The sequence below is a fragment of the Scyliorhinus torazame genome, chromosome 28 (assembly GCF_047496885.1).
Source record: "Scyliorhinus torazame isolate Kashiwa2021f chromosome 28, sScyTor2.1, whole genome shotgun sequence".
Taxonomy (NCBI): Eukaryota; Metazoa; Chordata; class Chondrichthyes; order Carcharhiniformes; family Scyliorhinidae; genus Scyliorhinus; species Scyliorhinus torazame.
The window spans coordinates 35,978,551-36,003,019 of record NC_092734.1 but is presented as its reverse complement, the minus strand read 5'-3'; the positions used below and the strand labels follow the sequence as shown (position 1 = coordinate 36,003,019).

Sequence of the window (24,469 nt, the reverse complement as noted above, 5' to 3'; positions counted from 1 at the left end):
GTCATTCATTTGGAGGGGAAAGAAATCTATGGTTTGATGCAGTGCGTTTGACTTTGGGAACGTGCCCCACACACCCCACAACTCCTGGAGCAGTATTCTGGTGAGCAGATAATTGGTGGGAAAATGTAAATTTGGGAATTGGAGATGGTGGAGATAAGACCCCCCCCCCCCCCACAAAAAAAAAAATCACACAAAAGAGAGAGAATTGACCCCTAATTAAAAGCCGGTTGAGCGAGTGACAGAAATCCATTCGTACTTTCATATCAGCTGTACACGGTTCCTGGTGGATGTTTGTGTCCAGGAAGGGAACCCCCCCTCCCACACACACACACACACTCCTTCCCCATTCAGAAGGGGGACCTCCCCTCCCAGTCTGGCGGTGGTAGCGGCACCTATATGTCCCCCACCTCCTTATTCGGCCAGGTACACGTACGGAGGAAGTGCCGCAGCTTCACCTCAAGCCCAGCTGAGCCCCTGTTCATAGTGTCGGAGGCAGAATGTAGCGTTCGATGTGATGCTGCTAACTTGCACAGGACCCGGTCTGAGTGGGTGTGAGTTTAACCACATAACCTCTTAACCGTCTTTTGCTGAAGTTTGTTCTACCTATGTGCACAGAGAGAGAGAACGAGAAATAGAAAAGTGACGTGCCATTGCCTGCAATTGGAAATATTGACGCGAAGATTCACCCTTAAACGGGACAAGGGTGTTCGCTTAACGCGAGGATTTGACAGAGTGAGAAGATACAGAGCAGGCATTGGTGATGACGGTGGGAATTCACAATAGGCTGGGTTTATTTGAGAACGCCGAGATTTCTTCGCGATGAATTGAGATGACAAGTTTTAGTATTGTTGTATTAACGGGGGAGGGGGGGGGGTCCTGTCTTCGGCTGTACACTGATTTACCTTCACCCAAAATAACAAAAGTTGTTTGAGGTGCTAGAGAGGAAGAGAGCGAGAGAGAGAGAGCAAAGGGACAATAAAGGACAAACGCTATTCCTATCTCCAGCTTGTCAATCAATAGGTCCTCTCGATAGATCAATCACTGTGTCAATTAATGTATCATATTAGAAATCGCGTGGAGGCAAATGGACAAGGTGTGGGGGTGGCGGGGGGGGGGGGGGCAGGCTGAGAATTATTTATTTATCTGTGTTCCCAGGCGAGGCGTAGAGCCGAAAGGAAAAAACGGTTGCTGGGAGTGCAGTGTTTCAGCAAGAAATAACAATAATGTTAATTGTTGCCCTGGACTGTGGAGATGAATGTGATCGAGGTAATGCTGGGTGCCAGGAACCCAGAGCGAATGTGTCCTGACATCTCAAATATGTACACACACAGACCTCTCTCTCCCCAACAACATACAGCGTGCTCTCAAAGAGCGCCCTGCATCAATGCGAAGACACTATGTTCTCGCTCTGCTGTTTAGCGCCGTGTGTTTTACAGAGCAACGAGAAATAAAAATTCTGAGTTACTCACCATTGAAAATAATTGCTACACAGCTGTGACTTGGTATTTATTTAACATTAATTAGTGTCACGAAACATCAACTCGTCTGGGGTGCTTCACTGAAATCTAGCATTCTCTTCAAACGAAAAGTAACAACACATCTCTTTTTTTTTAGCTTAGATCCTTGAAGGAAATTGTGCTAAAATTTGGGCGCATTATAGATTCCAGTCTATACCATGCTGGCGGTGCAGGGTGGGGAGGTGAACTGGGAACGCGAGTTTACCTTATAATCTCACCGATTTTTTAAACAACGCATCTCTGTTGGAGAAAGGCGAATCGAATTGTGTGCATTAGCAAATGGGAATTGTTCTGGGTGTTTAACGTTCAGGTCATGCCTCTCCCAAAATATCGAAAAATACATGTTGGTGTATCAGTTGCTAATGTTGCTTTGAATCCAGGGACCTCTGTACCTGTGCTAAAATCGCACTCGTGTTTATAAAGGGCTTTATTTCTCTCTTCCTGTCAGAGTAAACGCCCACTGTTTTTGGAGTGTTCAGTACTTTAATCACTTATAAACAAAATACTGTGGCTGTCACCAGTTCAATAATGAACGGTTATTGAATAATTCACTGCTTAAACTACGGAGAATGAATCACAAGGCCCAACTATCAATAACCTATGAATTACAACGGTCGCATTAACTGGCTTCCCTGGAGTGCTGGACTTTGGAGTGAAAAGTGAAGTTTGGATTTGTAGGGACCCTCCTCCCCACACACTACCCTCCCTCCCCACACACTACCCTCCCTCCCTCCCATCACCACCACCTCATGTGGCTTCTCCTTCCGGGAGAACTGCCTTCAGCAAGGCAGGAGCAACGGAAGGAGAAGTGAAATCTTTTTTTTTTGCAATATCGATCGAGGCAGATTGACTCTGAGGCCGAAAACTAAAGGGGGCGTGTGTGGGGGGGAACCTACTTCATTCAAAAAATAAACTTCACAGCTGCCGCCTTCTCAATTAAATGGGATTTATTTATCCACCCCCCCCCCAAAAAAAAAAACCCCGAAATAGACAACCTTGTTCCTTAGTCTCCTGGACTTTAAAAAAATAAAGAGCAGCAACAATTAAATGTCGCAGGCTAAATCCCAATGAATTGTAAATGAACAAGCGTGAAGCTTTGAATATTAATCCTTGGGTTTTCCAAATTTGGCGACACTATAGATTGCATATTCATAACGGGTGTAGAACGAAGCCAGATGGATGGTCAATTTAATTGTACACTCGACACGATCGGAGATTGATTTTTACTTGTTTTTTAATTTTGTCAAAATTAATTAGATCATTACAGCGGTTCTGGACTGGACTCTCAATCTGGCTTCTAAGAAGGACCTGCCTTTTGACCGCACACCCTTTTGTTAAAATCCTACCCCCGCAAAGGACGCCAATATGTTCTTTAAAAAAAATTATTTTGAGATTCAGAGATGGAAGGTTTGACAGTCAGAAGTGTGGCCTCCCCAGTTAAACTGGTGTCCCACCTTCCAAAGTTAACTTGCACAGAAACAAGGCGAGGAACTAATCGGAGCATTATCCTTTCTCAAGAAGGATTTCGAATGGTGTTAAAAACGGACTCAAAGGTCCATTAACAAATTGACAAAAGCGGTGGCGGGAATCGGAGGGGGTGAAAAAAAATCAGGATCAATTGGGAATTTTAACATCAGCCCCTCTGGTCGATTCACGTTGCGGATTGAAAAAAGTGCTAATTTAAGGATTTAATTTTTCAGGGTTTTTAAAACTAAGTATCTACATAGAGCCCTGGAATCAGCAAGTGAGAATGGAAAACGGTGAACTCAGTAAAACCGGTCTAACTTTAATAAAACGGGAAACAGAACGATGATTTACAAAGAAGAATTAGTGTTATTGAAAGCGGAACCACTTCAGATATACTGTACCGCCAGTTAAGAGGAAGCTTCGGATACACTCAGATTTCCAGCTTTTGGAGGAGGAAAAACAGGTAGAACTTTGTACTCAGGCACACAGCCCGCGTCAGGTAATATCAGCTGAGAGGGGAGCTCTGTGAGTGTGTGCCCTGAGCAAGGTGTGAATGAGCTGGGCTGGACGCTGAGAACTGGCCCAGCTCGACTCCGGCTGCTGGGCTGTGAAAAATGTGCCGGAGGCAGGCTGCTAATGGGAGGGTGACCAGCTACCACCAACACCCTCCCCTCCCCTTCCTCCTTCACCCCCACAGTACCCCCTCCCCCCTTCACCCTCACAGTCCCCTTCCCCCTCCTCCCCCCCCCACAGTCCCTCCTTCCCCTTTCACCCCCACAGCCCCCCTTCATCCCATGCCCCGCTTCACCCCCCACAGTCCCCCTCCCCCTTCACCCCCACAGTGCCACCTTCACCCCCAAAGTCCCCCTCCCCCTTCACCCCCAACTCCTCCCTTCACCCACACAGTCCCCCTCCCCTCCTTCACCCCCACAGTCCCCTCCCCCTCCTTCGCCCCCACAGTCCCCCTCCCCCTCCTTCACCCCCACAGTCCCCCTCCCCCTTCACCCCCACAGTCACCCTTCCCCTCCTTCACCCCACAGTCCCCCTCCCCCTTCACCCCCACAGTCCCCCTCCCCACCTTCACCCCCACAGTCCCCTCCCCCTTCACCCCCACAGACCCCCTCCCCCTCCTTCACCCCCATAGTCCCCCCTCTCCCCACAGTCCCAACTCCCCCCTTCACCCCCGCAGTCACCCTTCACCCCGCGCAGTCCCCCTCCCCTCCTTCACCCCCACAGTCCCACTCCCCTCTTTCACCCCCACAGTCCCCCTCCTTCACCCTCACAGTCCCCCTTCACCCCCACAGTCCCCCTCCCCCTTCACCCCCGCAGTCCCCCTCACCCCCACAGTCCCTCTCCCCTCCTTCAACCCACAGTCCCCCTTCGCCCCCACAGTCCCCCTCCCCCTTCACCCCCACAGTCCCCCTCCCCCTCCTTCACCCCCACAGTCCCCCTCCTTCACCCCCGCAGTCCCCCTCCCCTGCCCCCCACAGTCCCCCCTCCCCCTCCTTCACCCCATAGTCCCCCTCCCCCTCCTTCACCCCCACAGTCCCCCTCCCCCTCCTTCACCCCCACAGTCCCCCTCCCCTTCACCCCCACAGTCCCCCTCCCCTCCTTCACGCCCTCAGTCCCCCTCCTTCACCCCCGCAGTCCCCCTCCCCCTGCCCCCCACAGTCCCCCCCCCCTCCTTCACCCCCACAGCCCCCCTCTCCCCGCCCCCATCCACCAGCTCACTACAACTCCAAATCTCAACTCCTGTGGTAAAATTAGAAATCGAACCAGGTTTATTGTAGACTGAGAGAGAGAGGGAGGATGAGAGAGAGAGACAGGGAGTGAGAGAATGTGTGAGAGAGGGAGAGAGGACGAGAGAGTGAGAAAGAGTGTGTGTGAGAGAGAGAGTGAGTGAGAGAGAGTGTGTGTGAGAGAGAGAGAGAGAGCAGGAGTGAGAGAGAGTGTGTGTGAGAGAGAGAGAGAGAGAGCGGGAGTGAGAGAGAGTGTGTAAGAGAGAGAATGAGAGAGAGTGTGTGAGAGAGAGTGTGTGTGAGAGTGTGTGTGTGTGAGAGAGAGAGAGAGTGTGTGAGAGAGAGAGAGGGGGTGAGAGAGAGAGAGAGAGTGAGAGAGAGAGAGAGAGAGAGTGTGAGAGAGAGAGGGAGTGAGAGAGGGTGTGAGAGAGAGAGAGAGAGTGAGAGAGAGAGAGAGGGCGTGTGAGAGAGAGAGAGCGAGAGAGAGAGAGAAAGTGTGAGAGAGAGCGAGAGTGTGCGAGTGAGAGAGTGTGAGAGTGAGAGAGTGTGAGAGAGAGACTGTGAGTGTGAGAGAGAGAGAGAGAGAGAGAGTGTGTGAGAGAGAGAGAGGGAGTGTGTGTGTGAGAGAGAGAGAGTGTGTGAGAGAGAGAGAGTGTGAGAGAGAGAGAGTGTGAGAGAGAGTGAGAGAGAGTGTGAGAGAGAGAGAGTGTGTGAGAGAGAGAGGGAGTGTGAGAGAGAGAGAGAGTGTGAGAGAGAGAGAGAGTGTGAGAGAGAGAGAGAGTGTGTGAGAGAGAGAGAGAGTGTGTGAGCGAGAGAGAGTGTGTGTGAGAGAGAGAGAGAGTGTGAGAGAGAGAGTGTGTGAGAGAGAGAGAGTGTGTGAGAGAGAGAGAGTGTGTGTGAGAGAGAGAGTGTGAGAGAGAGAGAGAGTGTGTGTGAGAGAGAGAGTGTGAGAGAGAGAGAGGGAGTGTGAGAGAGAGAGAGCGAGTGAGGGAGTGTGAGAGAGAGTGTGTGAGAGAGAGAGAGTGTGTGTGAGAGAGAGAGAGAGAGTGTGTGTGTGAGAGAGAGAGTGTGAGAGAGAGAGAGAGGGAGTGTGAGAGAGAGAGAGGGAGTGTGAGAGAGAGAGAGTGTGTGTGAGAGAGAGAGTGTGAGAGAGAGAGAGAGTGTGTGTGAGAGAGAGAGCGTGTGAGAGAGAGAGGGAGTGTGAGAGAGAGAGAGAGAGAGGGAGAACACAGAAGCAATCACACCTCTGTGTCCCAGTTCAAATAAACATTTGGTCATGCTGGATGATTCTACCTGCTGGCCCGCTTCCCTGAACCATACAGAACTTTGCTTAATGGTCTGTCCTCGACCGACCCAGTAAATCCTTCCGCCTTTCTGAACTTTCTCGCGCTTGTCTTGTTTCTTCCCGGCGGTTCTGCTGGTTTCCTTCACTTAATCAGATTTTGGAGCAGATTCGACTCCCTTCCCGGGTTTGCCCCCCCCCCACTTACCTCCCTCACCCCCCCCCCCACTTACCTCCTTCACCCCCCCCTTACCTCCCCCACCTCCCTCTCACCTCCCTTAACTCCCTCACCTCCCTTAACTCCCTCACCTCCCTCACGTCCCCTCACCTCCCTTAACTCCCTCACCTCCCCCTCATCCCCTCACTTCCTCCTCACCTCCCCACATCTCCTTCACCTTAACCTTACCTCCCCCTCACCTCCTCCTCACCTCACTCCCCTCACCTCATTCACCTCCCCTCATCTCCCATCCTCTCTCACCCCCTGACTTCCCTCACTTCCCCCTCACCTCTCTCTCTCATCTCCCTCAGCTCAACCTCACCTTCCACACATCCCCCTCATCTCCCTCACCTCTCCCCCAACTCCCCTCACCTCCACCTCACCTCCCTCACCTCTCCTGAACCCCCTGATGTCTCCCTCACCTCCTCTCACCTCCCCCTCTCCTCCTCCTCACGTCCCTCACCTCACCTCAAGTCCCTCACCTTGTCCACCTCCCCCTCAGTATTCTCCAGCTTCTACTTACAGCTAAACTCAAGTTTAAACCCTTTGGGGCAGAGACCGCAAAGCTTGCGCTACTGAACTGTGAATTGATTTTGTTTTTTTTTTAGAAAGGGAGAATTAATCCAGCTGGCGATTCACTGGTCGAATATTAAAGAGGAATTGAACTCCTGAACAATTGCAAAGTCAGATCGAATCAGAAAATGGAATTGACAAAACCAGCCCCATTTCCAGACGGCCATTCATTCAGGTAGGTGATCTGCAGTTTGATCATCTCCCTCCTCCAATCAGATTCAGAGTTTGGTACTTTTGAAGTCTGCTCGTTGTCAGCCGGTTTAACTAAACTTCCTGAAAGTTAAAAATGGAGGTGTGGCTGGGTAGGAGTGTGTGGAGGGAGGCAAGGGTGAGGGGTGATGGGAGTTGAGGGTGACAGGGTGGGTGGCTGGGTAGGGGTGGTTGGTGGGTGGGGAGAGCGGTGCGATTGGTGGGTCGGGGGGTTGGATGGGGTGATGTGGTGGGCGGGGGGTGTTTGGTGGGTGGGGAGAGCAGCGTGATTGGTGGGTCGGGGGGTTGGATGGGGTGATGTGGTGGGCGGGGGGGGGCGGTGTTTGATGGGTGGGGAGAGTGGCGTGATTGTTAGTGGGTCAGGGAGTGGAGGGTGGTGGGGTGGATGAGGAGCGGTTGGTGGTTGGGGGGTGGGGTGGGGTGGTTGGGGGGTGGGGGAGTTGAAGGTAAGGGGTGTATGGTCGGTGGGTGGTGTGGGGTGCTTGTTAGTGCATGGGAGACAGGAGGGGATGGGGTGGTTGTGGGTGTGGAGGGTAGGAGGTAGTTGGTGGGTGGAGTGGGGTGGTCAGTGAGGGGGGGCTTGGAAGGGGACGGGAGGGTGGGGGAGTGGAGGGTTGGTAGGGGGGAAGGGGTGTTGGAAGGGGACAGGGTGGGTGGGGATGTGGGGAGGGGGTGGTTGGTGGAAGTGGGGGTGTTGGAAGGGGACAGGGTGGGTGGGGGTGTGGGGTGGTTGGGGGAGTGGAGGGTTGGGGGTGGTTGGAGGGGGTGTTGGAAGGGGACAGGTGGGTGGGGCAGTGGAGGGGGTGGTTGGTGGGGGGAGGGGGTGTTTGAAGGGGACGGAGTGGGTGGAGCAGTGGTTGGTTGGTAGGGGGGAGGGGGTGTTGGAAGGGGACAGGGTGGGTGGGGGTGGGGGGGGGGTTTGGTGGGGGGAGGGGGTGTTGGAAGGGGGTGGGTGGGGAAGTGGGAAAGACAACTTTCAGCCAAGCGCAATGCCGGGAATGGACAGCTCCACAGTCACTTTGAGGAGCTGGCTCCTGCTGATTGGCTGCTGCCTGAATTGTCCATCACCGTCCACCGTCCATCACCCCCCAGAAACAGACACCCACCCCCGCAACAAGTACACAATGGCTAAACCAGTAATAAGCGAATTGATACACAAAAGTGATTAAAACATGTTTATTCATGCAAAAAGGTGTTGCAATGCTGTGGATTAGTGTAAGTGTTAAAATTGGGGTTAGAGTCAGTGTTAACATTGGGGTTAGAGTCAGTGTTAACATTGGGGTTAGAGTGAGTGTCAACATTGGGGTTAGAGTGAGTGTCAACATTGGGGTTAGAGTGAGTGTTAACATTGGGGTGAGAGTTTGTGTTAATATTAGGGTTAGTGGAGCCACACGGTGTGGCAATGGTTAGCACTGCTTCCTCACGGCACCGAGGTTCCACGCTCGATCCTGGCTCTGGGTCACTGTCCGTGTGGAGTTTGCACATTCTCCCCGTGCCTGCGTGCGTTCATCCCAACAACCCAAAGATGTGCGGGCTAGGTGTATTGGCCGCACTAAATTGCCCCTTAATTGGTTAGACTGAGTGTTTACATTGAGGTTAGAGTTAATGTTAACATTGAGGTTAGATTCAGTGTTAACATTGGGGTTAGAGTCTGTGTTAACATTGGGTTTAGAGCTGTGTTAAAATTGGGGTTAGACTAAGAGTTAACATTGGAGTTAGAGTCAGTGTTAATATTGAGGTTAGATTGAGTGTTCACATTGGGGTTAGAGTCTGTGTTTACACTGTGGATAGAGTGAGTCTTAACAATGGGGTTAGGGGGGGAAGTGCAGTGGTGCAGTGATTAGCACTGCTGCCTCACGGCACCAGGGTCCCAGGTTTCATCCCGGTTGGGGGCACAGTCCAGGTGGAGTTTGCACATTCTCCACCTGTTTGCGTGGGTTTCACCCCCACAACCTAAAAATGTGCAGGCCACGTTGATTGGTCACACTAAATTGCCCCTTAATTGGAAAAAATGAATTGGGTACTCTAAATTCTTTTTTAAACATCGGCGTTAGAGACAGTGTTAACATTTGGGTTCGGGTTAGTGTTAACATTGGGCTTAGAGTTAGTGTTAACATTGGGTTTAGAGTCAGTATCAACATTTGGGTCAGAGTTAGTGTTAACATTGGGGTCAGAGTTAGTGTTAACATTGGGGTTCGAGTCAGTGTTGACGTTGGGGTTAGAGTTAGTGTCAACATTGAAGTTAGATTGCGTGTTACATTGGGGTTAGAGATTGTGTTACCATTGGGGTTAGTGTCAGTGTTAACATTGGGGTTAGAGTCAGTGTTAACATTGGGGTTAGATTCAGTGTTAACATTGTGGTTAGAGTCAGTGTTAACATTGAGGTTAGATTTAGTCTTAACATTGTGGTTAGAGTCAGTGTTAACATTGGGGTTAGAGTTAGTGTTAAAATTGGGGTTCGAATGAGTGTTAACATTGGGTTAGAGTTTGTGTTAATATTTGTGTTAGAGTTGGTGGTAACATTGGGTTTAGAGTGAGTTTTAGCCTTGAGGGTGGAATCAGTAATGACATTGGAGTTAGAGTCAGTGTTAACATTGGGGTTAGAGATTATGTTAACATTGGGGTTAGAGTGAGTGTTAACATTAGGGTTGGAGTCAGTGTTAACATTGGGGTTAGAGTCAGTGTTAACATTAGGGTTAGAGTCAGTGTTAACATTGGGGTTAGAGTCAGTGTTAACATTAGGGTTAGAGTCAGTGTTAACATTGGGGTTAGAGTAGTGTTAACATTAGGGTTAGAGTCAGTGTTAACATTGGGGTTAGAGTGAGTGTTAACATTAGGGTTAGAGTCAGTGTTAACATTTGGGTTAGAGTCAGTGTTAACATTGGGGTTAGAGTCAGTGTTAACATTAGGGTTAGAGTCAGTGTTAACATTGGGGTTAGAGTAGTGTTAACATTAGGGTTAGAGTCAGTGTTAACTTTGCGGTTGGAGTCAGCGATACCATTGGTGTTAGAGTCAGTGTTAACATTTGCGTTAGAGTTGGTGGTAACATTGGGTTTAGAGTGAGTTTTAGCCTTGAGGGTGGAGTCAGTGATAACATTGGATTAGAGTCAGTGTTAACATTGGGGTTAGTGTTAATGTTAACATTGAGATAGGATAGAGTGTTAACATTGGGTTTAGAGATTGAGTTAACATTGGGGTTAGAGTCAGTATCAACATTGGGGTAAGAGTAAGTGTTAATATTGGGGTTAGAGTCAACAAAGAACAAAGAAATGTACAGCACAGGAACAGGCCCTTCGGCCCTCCAAGCCCATGCCGACCATGCTGCCCGACTAAACTACAATCTTCAACACTTCCTGGGTCCGTATCCCTCTATTCCCATCCTATTCATGTATTTGTCAAGATGCCCCTTAAATGTAACTATCGTCCCTGCTTCCACCACCTCCTCCGGTAGGGAGTTCCAGGCACCCACTACCCTCTGTGTAAAAAACTTGCCTCGTACATCTACTCTAAACCTTGCCCCTCTCACCTTAAACCTATGCCCCCTAGTAATCTACCCTGGGGAAAAGCCTCTGACTATCCGCTCTGTCTATGCCCCTCATAATTTTGTAGACCTCTATCAGGTCGCCCCTCAACCTCCGTCGTTCCGGTGAGAACAAACCAGGTTTATTCAACCGCTCCTCATAGCTAATGCTCTCTCCAGTCAATGTTACCATTGGTGTAAGAGTTAATGTTAACATTGAGGTTAAATTGGGGGTTGACATTGGGGTTAGAGATAATGTTAACATTTGGGTTAGAGTCAGTGTGAACATTAGGGTTAGAGTCAGTTTTAACATTGGTGTTGGAGTCAGTGATAACATTGGTGTTGGAGTCAGTGATAACATTGAGGTTAGAGTGAGTGGTAACATATGTGTTGGAGTTAGTGTTAACATTGGGCTTAGAGTGAGTTTTAACATTGAGGGTGGAGTCAGTATCAATATTGGGGTTAGAGTCAGTGTTAACATTGGGGTTAGAGTTAGTGTTGACATTTGGGTAAGAGTTAGTGTTAACATTGGGGTTGGAGTCCGTGTTAACATTGGGGTTAGAGTCAATGTTAACATTGGGGATAGAGATAATGCAAACATTGAAGTGAGATTCAGTGTTAACATTGGAGTTAGAGTCAGTGTTAACATTGGAGATAGACATTATGTTAACATTGAGGTTAAATTGAGTGATGATATTGGGGTTAGAAATAATGTTACCATTGTGGTTAGAATGATTGCTAACATTAGGTTTAGAGTCAGTGCTCATATTAGGGTTAGAGTCAGTGTTATCATTGGGGTTGGAGTCAGTGATAACATTGGTGTTAGCGTCAGTGTTAACATTTTGTTGGAGTTAGTGTTAACATTGGGTTTATAGTTAGCTTTAACATTGAGGGTGCAGTCAGTATTAATATTGGGGTCAGAGTCAGTACTAACATTTGGGTCAGAGTTAGTTTTCACATTCGGGTTAGAGTTAGTGTTGACATTGAAGTTAGAAAGAGTGTTAACATTGTGGTTACAGATTGTGTTAACATTGGGATTAGAGTCAGCGTTAACATTGGGGTTAGAGTCAGTGTTAACATTGGGGCTAGAGTGAGTGTTAACATTGGGGTAGAGTGAGTGTGAACATTGTGGTTACTGTGAGTGTTTCCATTGGGGTTAGATTCAATGTTAACATTGGGGTTAGAGTCAGTGTTAACATAGGGGTTTAAATGAGTTTTAACATTGTGGTTAGAGTCAGTGTTAACATTGGTGTTAGAGTCAGTGTTAACATTGGGGTTAGAGTTAGTGTTAACATTGGTGTTAGAGTCAGTGTTAACATTGGGGTTAGAGTCGGTGTTAACATTGGGGTTAGAGTCAGTGTTAACACTGGGGTTGAAGTGTGTGTTTATATTGGGGTTAGAGTGAGTGTTAATTTTGGAATTAGTCAGTGTTAACATTGGGGTTAGAGTCAGTGTTAACATTGTGGTTAGTGTGAGTATTAACATTAGGGTTAGAGTCACTATTAACACAATGGTTAGAGTGAGTGTTAACTTTGTGGTTAGATGGGGCAGCATGATTGTGCAGTGATTAGCCCTGCTGCCTCGCGCGGAGGTTCCAGGTTCGATCCCGTCCCTGGGTCACTGTCCGTGTGACGTTGCACATTCTCCCCGTGTTTACGTGGATTTTGCCCCCACAACCCAAAAATTTGCAGGCCATGTGGATTGGCCACGCTAAATTGCCCCTTAATTGGAAAATTGAATTGGGTACTCTAAATTTGAAAAAAACATTTGGGTTAGAGACAGTGTTAACATTGTGGTTAGAGTCAGTGTTAACATTGGGGTTAGAGTTAGTGTTAACATTGGTGTTAGAGTCAGTGTTAACATTGGGGTTACAGTCAGTGTTAACATTGGTGTTAGAGTCAGTGTTAACATTGAGGTTAGAGTCAGTGTTAACATTGGGGTTAGAGTCAGTGTTAACATTGGGGTTAGAGTCAGTGTTAACATTGGGGTTAGAGTTAGTGTTAATATTGGTGTTAGAGTCAGTGTTAACATTGGGGTTAGAGTCAGTGTTAACATTGGGGTTAGAGCAGTATTAACATTGGAATTAGAGTCAGTGTTAACATTGGGGTTAGAGTTAGTCTTAACATTGGTGTTAGAGTCAGTGTTAACATTGGGGTTAGAGTCAGTGTTAACATTGAGGTTAGAGTCAGTGTTAACATTGGGGTTGGAGTCAGTGTTAACATTGGGGTTAGAGTTAGTGTTAACATTGGTGTTATAGTCAGTGTTAACATTGGGGTTAGAGTCAGTGTTAACATTGGGGTTAGAGCAGTGTTAACATTGGGGTTAGAGTGAGTGTTAACATTGTGGTTAGAGTCAGTGTTAACATTGGGGTTAGAGTTAGTGTTAACATTGGTGTTAGAGTCAGTGTTAACATTGGGGTTAGAGTCAGTGTTAACATTGCTGTTACAGTCAGTGTTAACATCGGGGTTAGAGTCAGTATTAACATTGGGGTTAGAGTTAGTGTTAACATTGGGGTTGGAGTCAGTGTTAACATTGGGGTTAGAGTTAGTGTTAACATGGGTGTTATAGTCAGTGTTAACATTGGGGTTAGAGTCAGTGTTAACATTGGGGTTAGAGCAGTGTTAACATTGGGGTTAGAGTGAGTGTTAACATTGTGGTTAGAGTCAGTGTTAACATTGGGGTTAGAGTTAGTGTTAACATTGGTGTTAGAGTCAGTGTTAACATTGGGGTTAGAGTCAGTGTTAACATTGCTGTTACAGTCAGTGTTAACATCGGGGTTAGAGTCAGTGTTAACATTGAGGTTAGAGTCTGTGTTAACATTGGGGTTAGAGTCAGTATTAACATTGGGGTTAGAGTTAGTGTTAACATTGGTGTTAGAGTCAGTGTTAACATTGGGGTTAGAGTAAGTGTTAACATTGGGGTTAGAGTCAGTGTTAACATTGGGGTTACAGTCAGTATTAACATTGGGGTTAGAGTTAGTGTTAACATTGGGGTTAGAGTCAGTGTTAACATTGGGGTTACAGTCAGTATTAACATTGGGGTTAGAGTTAATTTTATCAATGAGGGCGGAGTCAGTATTAATATTGTGATTAGAATTAGTGTTAACATTTGGCTTAGAGTTAGTGTTAACATTTAGAACATAGAACATAGAATATTACTGCACAGTACAGGCCCTTCGGCCCTCGATGTTGCGCCGACCTGTGAAACTACTCTAAAGCCCATCTACACTATTCCGTTATCGTCCATATGTCTATCCAATGACCATTTGAATGCCCTTAATGTTGGCGAGTCCACTACTGTTGCAGGCAGGGCATTCCACGCCTTTACTACTCTCTGAGTAAAGAACCTACCTCTGACATCTGTCCTATATCTGTCTCCCCTCAATTTTTATAGCTATGTCCCCTCATCACCATCCGAGGAAAAAGGCTCTCACTGTCCACCCTATCTAATCCTCTGATCATCTTCTATGCCTCAATTAAGTCACCTCTTAACCTTCTTCTCTCTAACGAAAACAGCCTCAAATCCCTCACCCTTCCCTCATAAGATCTTCCCTCCATACCAGGCAACATTCTGGTAAATCTCCTCTGCACCCTTTCCAATGCTTCCACATCCTTCCTATAATGTGGTGACCAGAATTGCACGCAATACTCCAAATGCGGCCGCACCAGAGTTTTGTACAGCTGCAACATGACCTCATGGCTCCAAAACTCAATCCCTCTACCAATAAAAGCTAACACACCGTACGCCTTCTTAACAACCCTCTCAACCTGGGTGGCAACTTTCAGGGATCTATGTTCATGGACACCGAGATCTCTCTGCTCATCCACACTACCAAGAATCTTACCATTAGCCCAGTACTCTGTCTTCCTGTTATTCCTTCCAAAATGAATCACCTCACACTTTTCTGCATTAAACTCCATTTGCCACCTCTCAGCCCAGCACTGCAGCTTATCTATGTTCCTCTGTAACTTGTAACATCCTTCCGCACTGTCCACAACTCCACCGACTTTAGTGTCATCTGCAAATTTACTCACCCATCCTTCTACGCCCTCCTCCAGGTCATTTATAAAAATGACAAACAGCAGTGGCCCCAAAACAGAACCTTATGGTACACCACTAATAACTGGTCTCCAGTCTGAACACTTCCCATCAACCACTACCCTTTGTCTTCTTCCAGCTAGCCAATTTCTGATCCAAACTGCTAAATCACCCTGAATCTTTGGGTTAGAGTTAGTGTTGCCATTGGGGTTAGAGTCAGTGTCAACACTGGGGTAAGAGTTAATGTTAACATGAGGTTAGACTGAGTGTTAACATTGGGGTTAGAGTTAATGTTAACATTGTGGTTAGAATTTGTGTGAACATTGGGGTTAGAATCCATGTTAACATTGGGGTTAGAGTCAGTGTTGAAATTGGGATTAGAGTCAGTATTAACATTGGGGTTAGAGTTAGTGTTAACATTGGGGTTAGACTTAGTGTTCACATTGTGGTTCGAGTTAGTGTTAAAATTGGGGTTTGAGTTTGTGTTAACATTGGGGTTAGAGTTCGGGTTCACATTGGGGTTAGTGTGTTAATATTGGGATTAGTCAGTGTTAAAATTGGGGTTAGACAAAGGGTTAACATTGGGGTTAGAGTAAGGGTTAACATTGGGGTTGGAGTCAGTGTTAACATTGAGGTTAGTTTGAGTGTTAACACTGGGGTTAAAGTGAGTGTTAATATTCGGATTCGAGTCAGTGTTAACATTGGGGTTAAAGTCAGTATGAAATTTATGGATAGAGTGAGTGTTATCATTGGGGTTAGAGTGAGTGTTAACATTGGGGTTAGAGTCAGTCTTAACATTGGGAGGAGAGTCGCTGTTCACATTTGCGTAAGAGTCAGTGTTCACATTGGGGTTAGATTTGGTGTTAACATCGAGGTTAGAGTCAGTGCTAACACTGTGGTTAGAGTGAGTGTTAACATTGGGAATGGAGGGGGCAGCACTGTGGCACAATGGTTAGCACTACTGCCTCAAGGCGCTGTGGTCCCAGGTTCGATCCCGGCTCTGGGTCACTGTCCGTGTGGAGTTTGCACATTCTCCCCGTGTTTGTGTGGGTTTTGCCCCCACAACCCAAAAATGCGTAGGCCATGTGCTTTGGCCACACTAAATTGCCCCTCAATTGGAAAAAATGAATTGGGTACTCTAAATTTAAAAAAAAACATTGGGGTTAGATTTGGCGTTAACATTGGAGTTAGATTTGGTGTTAACATTGGGGTTAGAGTTAGTTTTATCATTGTGGTTAGAGTGAGTGTTAACATTAGCGTTCAAGTTAGTGTTAACATTGGGGTTAGAGTTTGTGTTAAAATTGGGGTCAGAGTAAGGGTTAACATTGGGTTTAGAGTGAGTGTTAACATTGGGGTTCAAGTTAGTGTGAACATTGGGGTTCAAGATCGTGTTAACACTGGGGTTTGATTTGGTGTTAACATTGAAGTTAGGTGGCAGCACGGTGGCGCAGTGGTTAGCCCTGCTGTCTCACGGCACCGAGGTCCCAGGTTCGATCCCGGCTCTGGGTCACTGTCTGTGTGGAGTTTGCACATTCCCCCATGTTTGGGTGGGCTTCGCCCGCACAATCCAAAAGATGTGCAGGGTAGGTGGATTTACCACGCTAAATTGCCCCATTTTTTGGAAAAAATGAATTGGATATTCTAAATTTAGAAAAAACATTGGGGTTAGAGTAAGGGTTAACATTGGGATGAATGTCACTGTTAACATTAGCATTAGAGTCAGTGTTAACATTGAGGTTAGAGTTTGTGTTAACATTGGGGTTCGTGTCAGTGTTAACATTGGGGTTAGAGTCAGTATTAACATTGGGGTTAGAGTCAGTGTTAACATTGGGGTTCGCGTCAGTGTTAACATTGGGGTTGGAGTCAGTGATAACATTGGGGGTAGAGTCAGTATTAACATTGGGGTTGGAGTCAGCGATAACATTGGGGTTAGAGTCAGTGTTAACATTGGGGTTCGCGTCAGTGTTAACATTGGGGTTGGAGTCAGTGATAACATTGGGGTTGGAGTCAGTGTTAACATTTGAATTAGAGTCAGTGATAACATTGGGGTTAGAGTCAGTATTAACATTGGGGTTGGAGTCAGTGTTAACATTGGGGTTAGAGTCAGTATTAACATTGGGGTTGGAGTCAGTGTTAACATTGGAGTTGGAGTCAGTGATTACATTGGGGTTAGAGTCAGTGTTAACATTGGGGTTGGAGTCAGTGATAAGATTGGGGTTAGAGTCAGTGTTAACATTGGTGTTAGATTCTGTGTTAACATTGGGGTTAGAGTTAATGTCAACATGAGGGTTCGAGTTCATGTTAACATTGGGGTTCATTGAAAGTTAACATTGGGGTTAGGGTTAATGTTAACATTTGGGTTTGAGTCAGTGTTCACATTGAGGTTGGAGTTTGTGTTAACATTGGGGTTAGAGTTTGTGTTAACATTGAGGTTAGAGTCAGTGTTAACATTGTGGTTAGAGACATTGTTAATAATGGGGTTGAAGTCAGTGTTAATATTGGGGTTAGAGTGAGTGTTAAAATTAGGGTTAGAGAAAGTGTTAACATTGTGGTTAGAGACATTGTTAATAATGGGGTTGAAGTCAGTGTTAATATTGGGGTTAGAATTAGTGTTAACATTGCGGTTAGAGTCAGTGTTAACCTTGGGGTTAGAGTTAATGTTAACATTCGGATTATAGTCAGTGTTCACATTGAGGTTGGAGTCAGTGTTAACAATGGGGTAAGAGTTAATGTTAACATGAGGGTTCGAGTTCATGTTAACATTGGGGTTAGAGTTAATGTTAACATTCGGATTATAGTCAGTGTTCACATTGAGGTTGGAGTCAATATTAACCTTGGGGTTAGAGTCAGTGTTAACATTGGGGTTAGAGTGAGTGTTAACATTGGGGTCAGAGTTAATGTTAACATTCGGATTATAGTCAGTGTTCACATTGAGGTTGGAGTCAGTGTTAACAATGGGGTAAGAGTTAATGTTAACATGAGGGTTCGAGTTCATGTTAACATTGGGGTTAGAGTTAATGTTAACATTCGGATTATAGTCAGTGTTCACATTGAGGTTGGAGTCAATATTAACCTTGGGGTTAGAGTCAGTGTTAACATTGGGGGTAGAGTGAGTGTTAACATTGGGGTTAGAGTCAGTGTTGACATTGTGGTTTGCGTCAGTGTTAACCTTGGGGTTAGAGTTAATGTTAACATTCGGATTATAGTCAGTGTTCACATTGAGGTTGGAGTCAGTGTTAACAATGGGGTAAGAGTTAATGTTAACATTCGGATTATAGTCAGTGTTCACATTGAGGTTGGAGTCAATGTTAACCTTGGGATTAGAGACAGTGTTAACATAGGTGTTAGAGTCAGTGTTCATATTGGTGTTAGAGTCAGTGTTAACATTGGAGTTAGAGTCAGTGTTCATATTGGTGTTAGAGTCAGTGTTAACATTGGAGTTAGATTTAATGTCAACATTAGGGTTAGAGTCGTTGTTATTGGGTGTTATCGGTGTTATTGTAGTTGCAGCGAGTGTTAACGTTTGGGTTAGAGACAATGTTAACATTGGGGTTACAGTCAGTGTTAACATTGGGGTGAGAGTCAGCGTTAACATTGGGGTTACAGTCAGTGTTAACATTGGGGTGAGAGTCAGTGTTAACATTGGGGTTAGAGTCAGTGTTAACATTGGGGTTAGAGTCAGTGTTAACATTGGGGTTACAGTCAGTGTTCACATTGGGGTTACAATCAGTGTTAACATTGGGGTTACAGTCAGTGTTAAAATTAGGGTTAGAGTCAGTGTTAATGTTGGGGTTAGAGTCAGTATTAACATTGGGGTTAGAGTCAGTATTAACATTGGGGTTAGAGTCAGTGTTAACATTGGGGTTAGAGTCAGTATTAACATTGGGGTTAGAGTCAGTGTTAACATTGGGGTTAGAGTCAGTGTTAACATTGGGGTTAGAGTCAGTATTAACATTGGGGTGAGAGTCAGCGTTAACATTGGGGTTAGAGTCAGTGTTAACATTGGGGTTAGAGTCAGTGTTAACATTGGGGTGAGAGTCAGTGTTAACATTGGGGTTAGAGTCAGCGTTAACATTGGGGTTACAGTCAGTATTAACATTGGGGTTAGAGTCAGTATTAACATTGGGGTTAGAGTCAGTGTTAACATTGGTGTTAGAGTCAGTGTTAACACTGGGGTTAGAGTCAGTGTTAACATTGGGGTTACAGTCAGTGTTCACATTGGGGTTAGAGTCAGTGTTAACATTGGGGTTACAGCAGTGTTAACACTGGAGTTACAGTCAGTGTTAACATTGGGGTTAGAGTCAGTATTAACATTGGGGTTACAGTAGTGTTAACACTGGAGTTACAGTCAGTGTTAACATTGGGGTTAGAGCCAGTATTAACATTGGGGTTACCGTCAGTGTTCACATTGGGGTTACAGTCAGTGTTAACATTGGGGTTAGAGTCAGTATTAACATTGGGGTGAGAGTCAGCGTTAACATTGGGGTTAGAGTCAGTGTTAACATTGGGGTTAGAGTCAGTGTTAACATTGGGGTGAGAGTCAGTGTTAACATTGGGGTTAGAGTCAGCGTTAACATTGGGGTTACAGTCAGTATTAACATTGGGGTTAGAGTCAGTATTAACATTGGGGTTAGAGTCAGTGTTAACATTGGTGTTAGAGTCAGTGTTAACACTGGGGTTAGAGTCAGTGTTAACATTGGGGTTAGAGTCAGTATTAACATTGGGGTTACAGTCAGTGTTCACATTGGGGTTAGAGTCAGTGTTAACATTGGGGTTACAGTAGTGTTAACACTGGAGTTACAGTCAGTGTTAACATTGGGGTTAGAGTCAGTGTTAACATTGGGGTTACAGTAGTGTTAACACTGGAGTTACAGTCAGTGTTAACATTGGGGTTAGAGCCAGTATTAACATTGGGGTTACAATCAGTGTTCACATTGGGATTACAGTAGTGTTAACACTGGAGTTACAGTCAGTGTTAACATTGGGGTTAGAGTCAGTATTAACATTGGGGTTACAGTAGTGTTAACACTGGAGTTACAGTCAGTGTTAACATTGGGGTTACAGTAGTGTTAACACTGGAGTTACAGTCAGTGTTAACATTGGGGTTAGAGCCAGTGTTCACATTGGGGTTACAGTCAGTGTTAACACTGGGGTTACAGTCAGTATTCACATTGGGGTTAGAGTCAGTATTAACATTGGGATTACAGTAGTGTTAACACTGGGGTTACATTCAGTGTTAACACTGGGGTTACAGTCAGTATTCACATTGGGTTAGAGTCAGTGTTAACATTGGGGTTACAGTAGTGTTAAAACTGGGGTTACATTCAGTGTTAACATTGGGGTTAGAGTCAGTATTAACATTGGGGTTACAGTAGTGTTAACACTGGGGTTAAAGTCAGTGTTAACATTGGGGTTACAGTCAGTATTTGGATCCATGTTCAATATTTGGGCCGGGGTTGATTTGCAGTTAAGGTTGGAAGTGGGGAAGCTCTCGAAGTCTCAGATCGCGCTGATGCCCGAGCTGTTTCAGGTGCTGGGTTAAGAGTAACCCTAACCCCTAATCCTTGTGAATGGTGTCCGGGTCCCCCTGAGGTGCAATTGAAGCTCAGGACCGGAGCGGAATGTGCGCCAGACCCTCCGACTGTTAACAACTTAACCCCTTGCGTCTGAAACATATTGGTGGCAGTTTCCTGACGTAGGCCACTGAACCCCTGACGTTTCCGAATAGAAACTTGCTGCACCTTTACTTAATCTCATTCTGTGTCTGTGTAAATGAGGGGGGCGGGCGGGGGAGGAGGGTAATTTAATTTACGAGGGGTTAAAACTCTAGATAGACTGGACATTGCCCTCTGGACAAAGTTATTCCCACCAAATTGCTACGTACCAAAACGATAAATGAACTGGACATGAAATAGGGAGGGGGCCTGGGGCGGGCGGGGGGGGTGGGGGGGGGGGGGGCGGTAGAATGGGATTTAAAAACCTGCAAACAATTCTAAATAATTTGGGAAAGGGTTAGAGTTCCCCAAATGAAGATGGAACGAACAGTGTGTTACTCAGTCCGTTCAATCGTGAAGGGTTGCAAGGAGCTGTTTATATTATCCAACTCTCCCATTTAAACTCAGCTTGTTTGAGCTCAGCCGGTGAGATGTGGCGTATGAAATTTATGGGTTTTCTTCCCAGCGAAGGAAAAATAAAGGCTGCGGCCGAAAACAGCCTCGGAGCGGGTCTGCAGTAACTTTTTGAACTCCCAGAAAAATGCAGCCCCAGTGCAGACTAGCAGAGCAAAAGCCACTGGACCCAGAACACAAACTCCGGTCAATAAATTGTCCCAACCGCACTGGGTTGAAACGCGCGATTTTTATTCATAGACCTGTACATAATATTAAACACATCGAAGATCTTGGGGAGCCATGTGATGACAGAAATGTGATGGAAACTATTATTTATGTCAAAAGTTTGTGATTTTTGCGGCTGTTTTATTTTTGTTTCAAAAAATTCCCCACCACCAGGAGCCGTTTGTGTACATTTCGTTCTCCCTGTTTCAGAAGCCGCGTTTATTTCGCTCTCTGGATTTGATAATTGCTTCCGGGCATTGTTGGCTAAACCCAATTATTGTTTGCAGATCGGGAATCTCTTGATGTATCAAAATATTCTGTGAATTGCACCCCCCCTCCCCCCCCCAAAAAAAGATCCCTCACTATTATTGCAGAGAGAACTCGGTTGAAAGTTGTTCAAGGTCTCCTTTTGACTTCGACAGATTAAGGGAACATTCGGGGGATGCTTTTTGAAAGTAGCATTTGTAATAGTTACAACCCCCTAACGAGTCGGGCTGATTTTAGTTTGTCGAGAGTGCGACATAACTGCCCTTTCAAAGGAAAGGATATTGAATTTGAAGGACCAATTTGCCATTATAACACTGGAAGGTGGAACAGACGGTTTAACACACTCGTCTATATAATAACCACACAAAACATACTTGAATGTGTACCAATAATTTGCCATATATATTACATAGAACATACAGTGCAGAAGGAGGCCATTCGGCCCATCGAGTCTGCACCGACCCACATTAATCCCTCACTTCCACCCTCATTATAACACTGGAAGGTGGAACAGACGGTTTAACACACTCGTCTATATAATAACCACACAAAACATACTTGAATGTGTACCAATAATTTGCCATATCTCAACATTTAAAAAAATAAACCGTCAACTTATTTGGCAGAACGCTTGCGAATGTTAACACGCGAAATAGGCACTGGAATAAAGACTTAAGGTGTAATTAATGTTAGTTTACACGTCCCGGATGCCATCAGATGCATCTATCTCTCTATTTTCAGTGCGATTGTGATGATGTGTGATTGTCTGCGAATCCAGTATAGTTTTAACAAGCTGTGACGATCTGAAAATGACTCCCTCCCCACACACACACACACCCTCTGAAGACGTGGACCGGCTGGTGATGGGGGGGGGGGGAGAGGTTTTTGCCCCACAGGTATCAGAGGATTATTAACGAAATATGTTAATTTAATCAGCGATTATTGCCACGCGGGAAACCAGATTTCAAAGGCATTTTCAATTTGATTTAATTCAATTCTGTCGAGCTCTAGTCGTGAGAAACGCTAAGTTATACCCCCCCCCATTTGCTTTTAAATATACAGAATTATAGAAGCAGCCAATATATAAAACATATTAATAGTTTCCTCACTTTACTTTGAGAGTTTAACTATTTCTGTCACCCGATGCAGTTTAAAAATCATCTATTTCATCCAGCATATGAATTATTTAATATCTTCTTGTTGGAAAAAACCCCATGCAAAACAGTTTTATATCTGAAGTGATGAAGATTAACCGTCATTCTGGGGTGTGACCAGAAGGGGCAGCATTATAAAGACCTGGGAACTCTGGTTGAAGTTGCTGTTACAATATTGTCTCCCGAAGATTGGAGTGAATGATGAGGCAGTTAGCCCCCCCCCCCCCCAAAAAAAAGATATATTCATCAGCAAGAGGGCAACAGAGGGGTTCATGTCACCCCCCCCCCCCCGCCCCCCCCCCTCTCCATGACAAGTAACTGTCTCCCAAAATGAAAGTGGACTTTTTGAAAGCTCAACATTGTGTGTGTCAGAGAGAGAGAGAGTGGCGTTTATCCAGTTTTTCGTTCATTAATTCATCTTGCATTGCCCCACGCTAACTGCTTCAGGGCAGAGGGAGGCAAATACACACACACACACACACACAGGTTCTGGGGACTGGGGCTGGTCAGTAAGAGGGAAGGGGGTAACTGCAAGAGAGGGGGGTCAGACAACAAACAGCACGAGTTACAGCAAGAGGGTAAACTGTGTGTGAACAGCTGACAGGGTCCACTCGCTCTCAGCCCCCCTTCTCTATTCCTTCGAGAGCAGGAGTTCCCCACTCCCTCTCGTTTTACCACCGAGTATTCCTTTCCTCCGCTGGCCCCTCAGCTTTCCAACTGGCGGGCCTCCACCAGCATTTCCAATTTAGCAAAGAGTTACTGATTTAAGTTTACTGACACGGGGAGAGAATTCAATCTCGACGCGGCACCTTCGTTCTCTTGCGAGTGCTTCGTCAGTCACACGGGTGGTTAGCTGAGATTTGTAACCCTACTCCTCGGGATGATTTTCGGGAGAGAGAGAGAAAAGTCAGTACAATCGCCATTCAAGTGCTCAACCATGAGTGTTTCTCAGAAGCAATCACACCTCCCGCATTGGAGATTTTGATCCCACTTTCAACACCACCTTTTAATTAAACTCAGGGGGGCTGACGAGGAAAAGTGGCTGTTGAAAGATTTTTTAAAAATGGTTTAAATCCACCAGTAAGAAATTAATTGAAGACGCTGTTTTGCTTTGACCCGTTCAAAACGGGAAAGATCAGAAACGGAGTTGGGGAGGGGATTAGTAACTAATAACACTTTAAAAATGTCCCAATATTTTCACAATTAATTAAGCAGTCAGTTATCTTTAAATCCATTTAATATGTAGATATGCGGATAACAGAGTTGTGTCTTGTAGAAAATGATGGGCAGTATACTGTCCAATATTGCTCTCCCTCCAGCCACAGAATAAGAGCGATGATGATGTATTAATTGCAGAGCGACATTTAAGGCGGTTATTGACACCCATAATAATCTGTAATGTGACATTCGAACACACACACACATAGCGAGAATTAAGTTCGCAATGCTGGGGCGTTGAGTGAGTTCAGAGTATATAGCCTGTCTGTGCAAAAAATAAAAACATCAGTCTGATTGCAACCCTTAATATTCTATCTCGCTTGTTTGAACCTTCAGGTGGACGAATCGATTCGTGAATGAGACGAAGGCACCTTGCAAACTCCAAAGTATCCTCCCAGAGAGATTAACAACACGGCGCCACATCCATTTCTTAGAACATGATATACATTGCGGGACAGCCCAGCTGGACCTGGTTAGGGCTAACAAATAAAGATGCCCCAGAATAGGTGTGACATTAGGCTGGGACAAATAATAATTGATAATAATCTTTATTGTCACAAGTAGGCTTACATTAACACTGCAATGAAGTTATTGTGAAAATCACTTCGTAGCCTCCACAATTACAGAATGCAGTGGAGCTAATTGAATTGTGTTCATTTATATATTGAAAAATAAATCATTGTTGACCAACCCATTCGTTTTGGGCGAACTTCTTGATTTGTTTTATCGCCTGTTGTTACCATCATGTCATTTCAGGGGGGGGGGGGGGGGCGGACAGAATGCAGGAGAGGCGAGGATTAGAGATTGTAAAATCAAAGCGAATGAGTCCGGGTGCTGGAAGCTGGAAAGACACAACAGAGGATGTTGGACAAGCGCTACGGGTCTGGCAGCATCTGTGGAGAGAGAAAGGAGAGGAGCCAACCTCGAATCTG

General features: G+C 45.7%; 1 long non-coding RNA gene across 1 annotated transcript; it reads left to right on the top strand.

Moving 5' to 3' along the window:
* Positions 1 to 360: 360 nt before the first annotated feature.
* LOC140403683 (uncharacterized) lies at positions 361 to 24,227 on the top strand. Its single transcript, XR_011938385.1, has 3 exons — positions 361 to 551; positions 6,831 to 6,970; positions 23,874 to 24,227. It is a non-coding gene; the product is annotated as an uncharacterized lncRNA (long non-coding RNA).
* Positions 24,228 to 24,469: the final 242 nt, after the last annotated feature.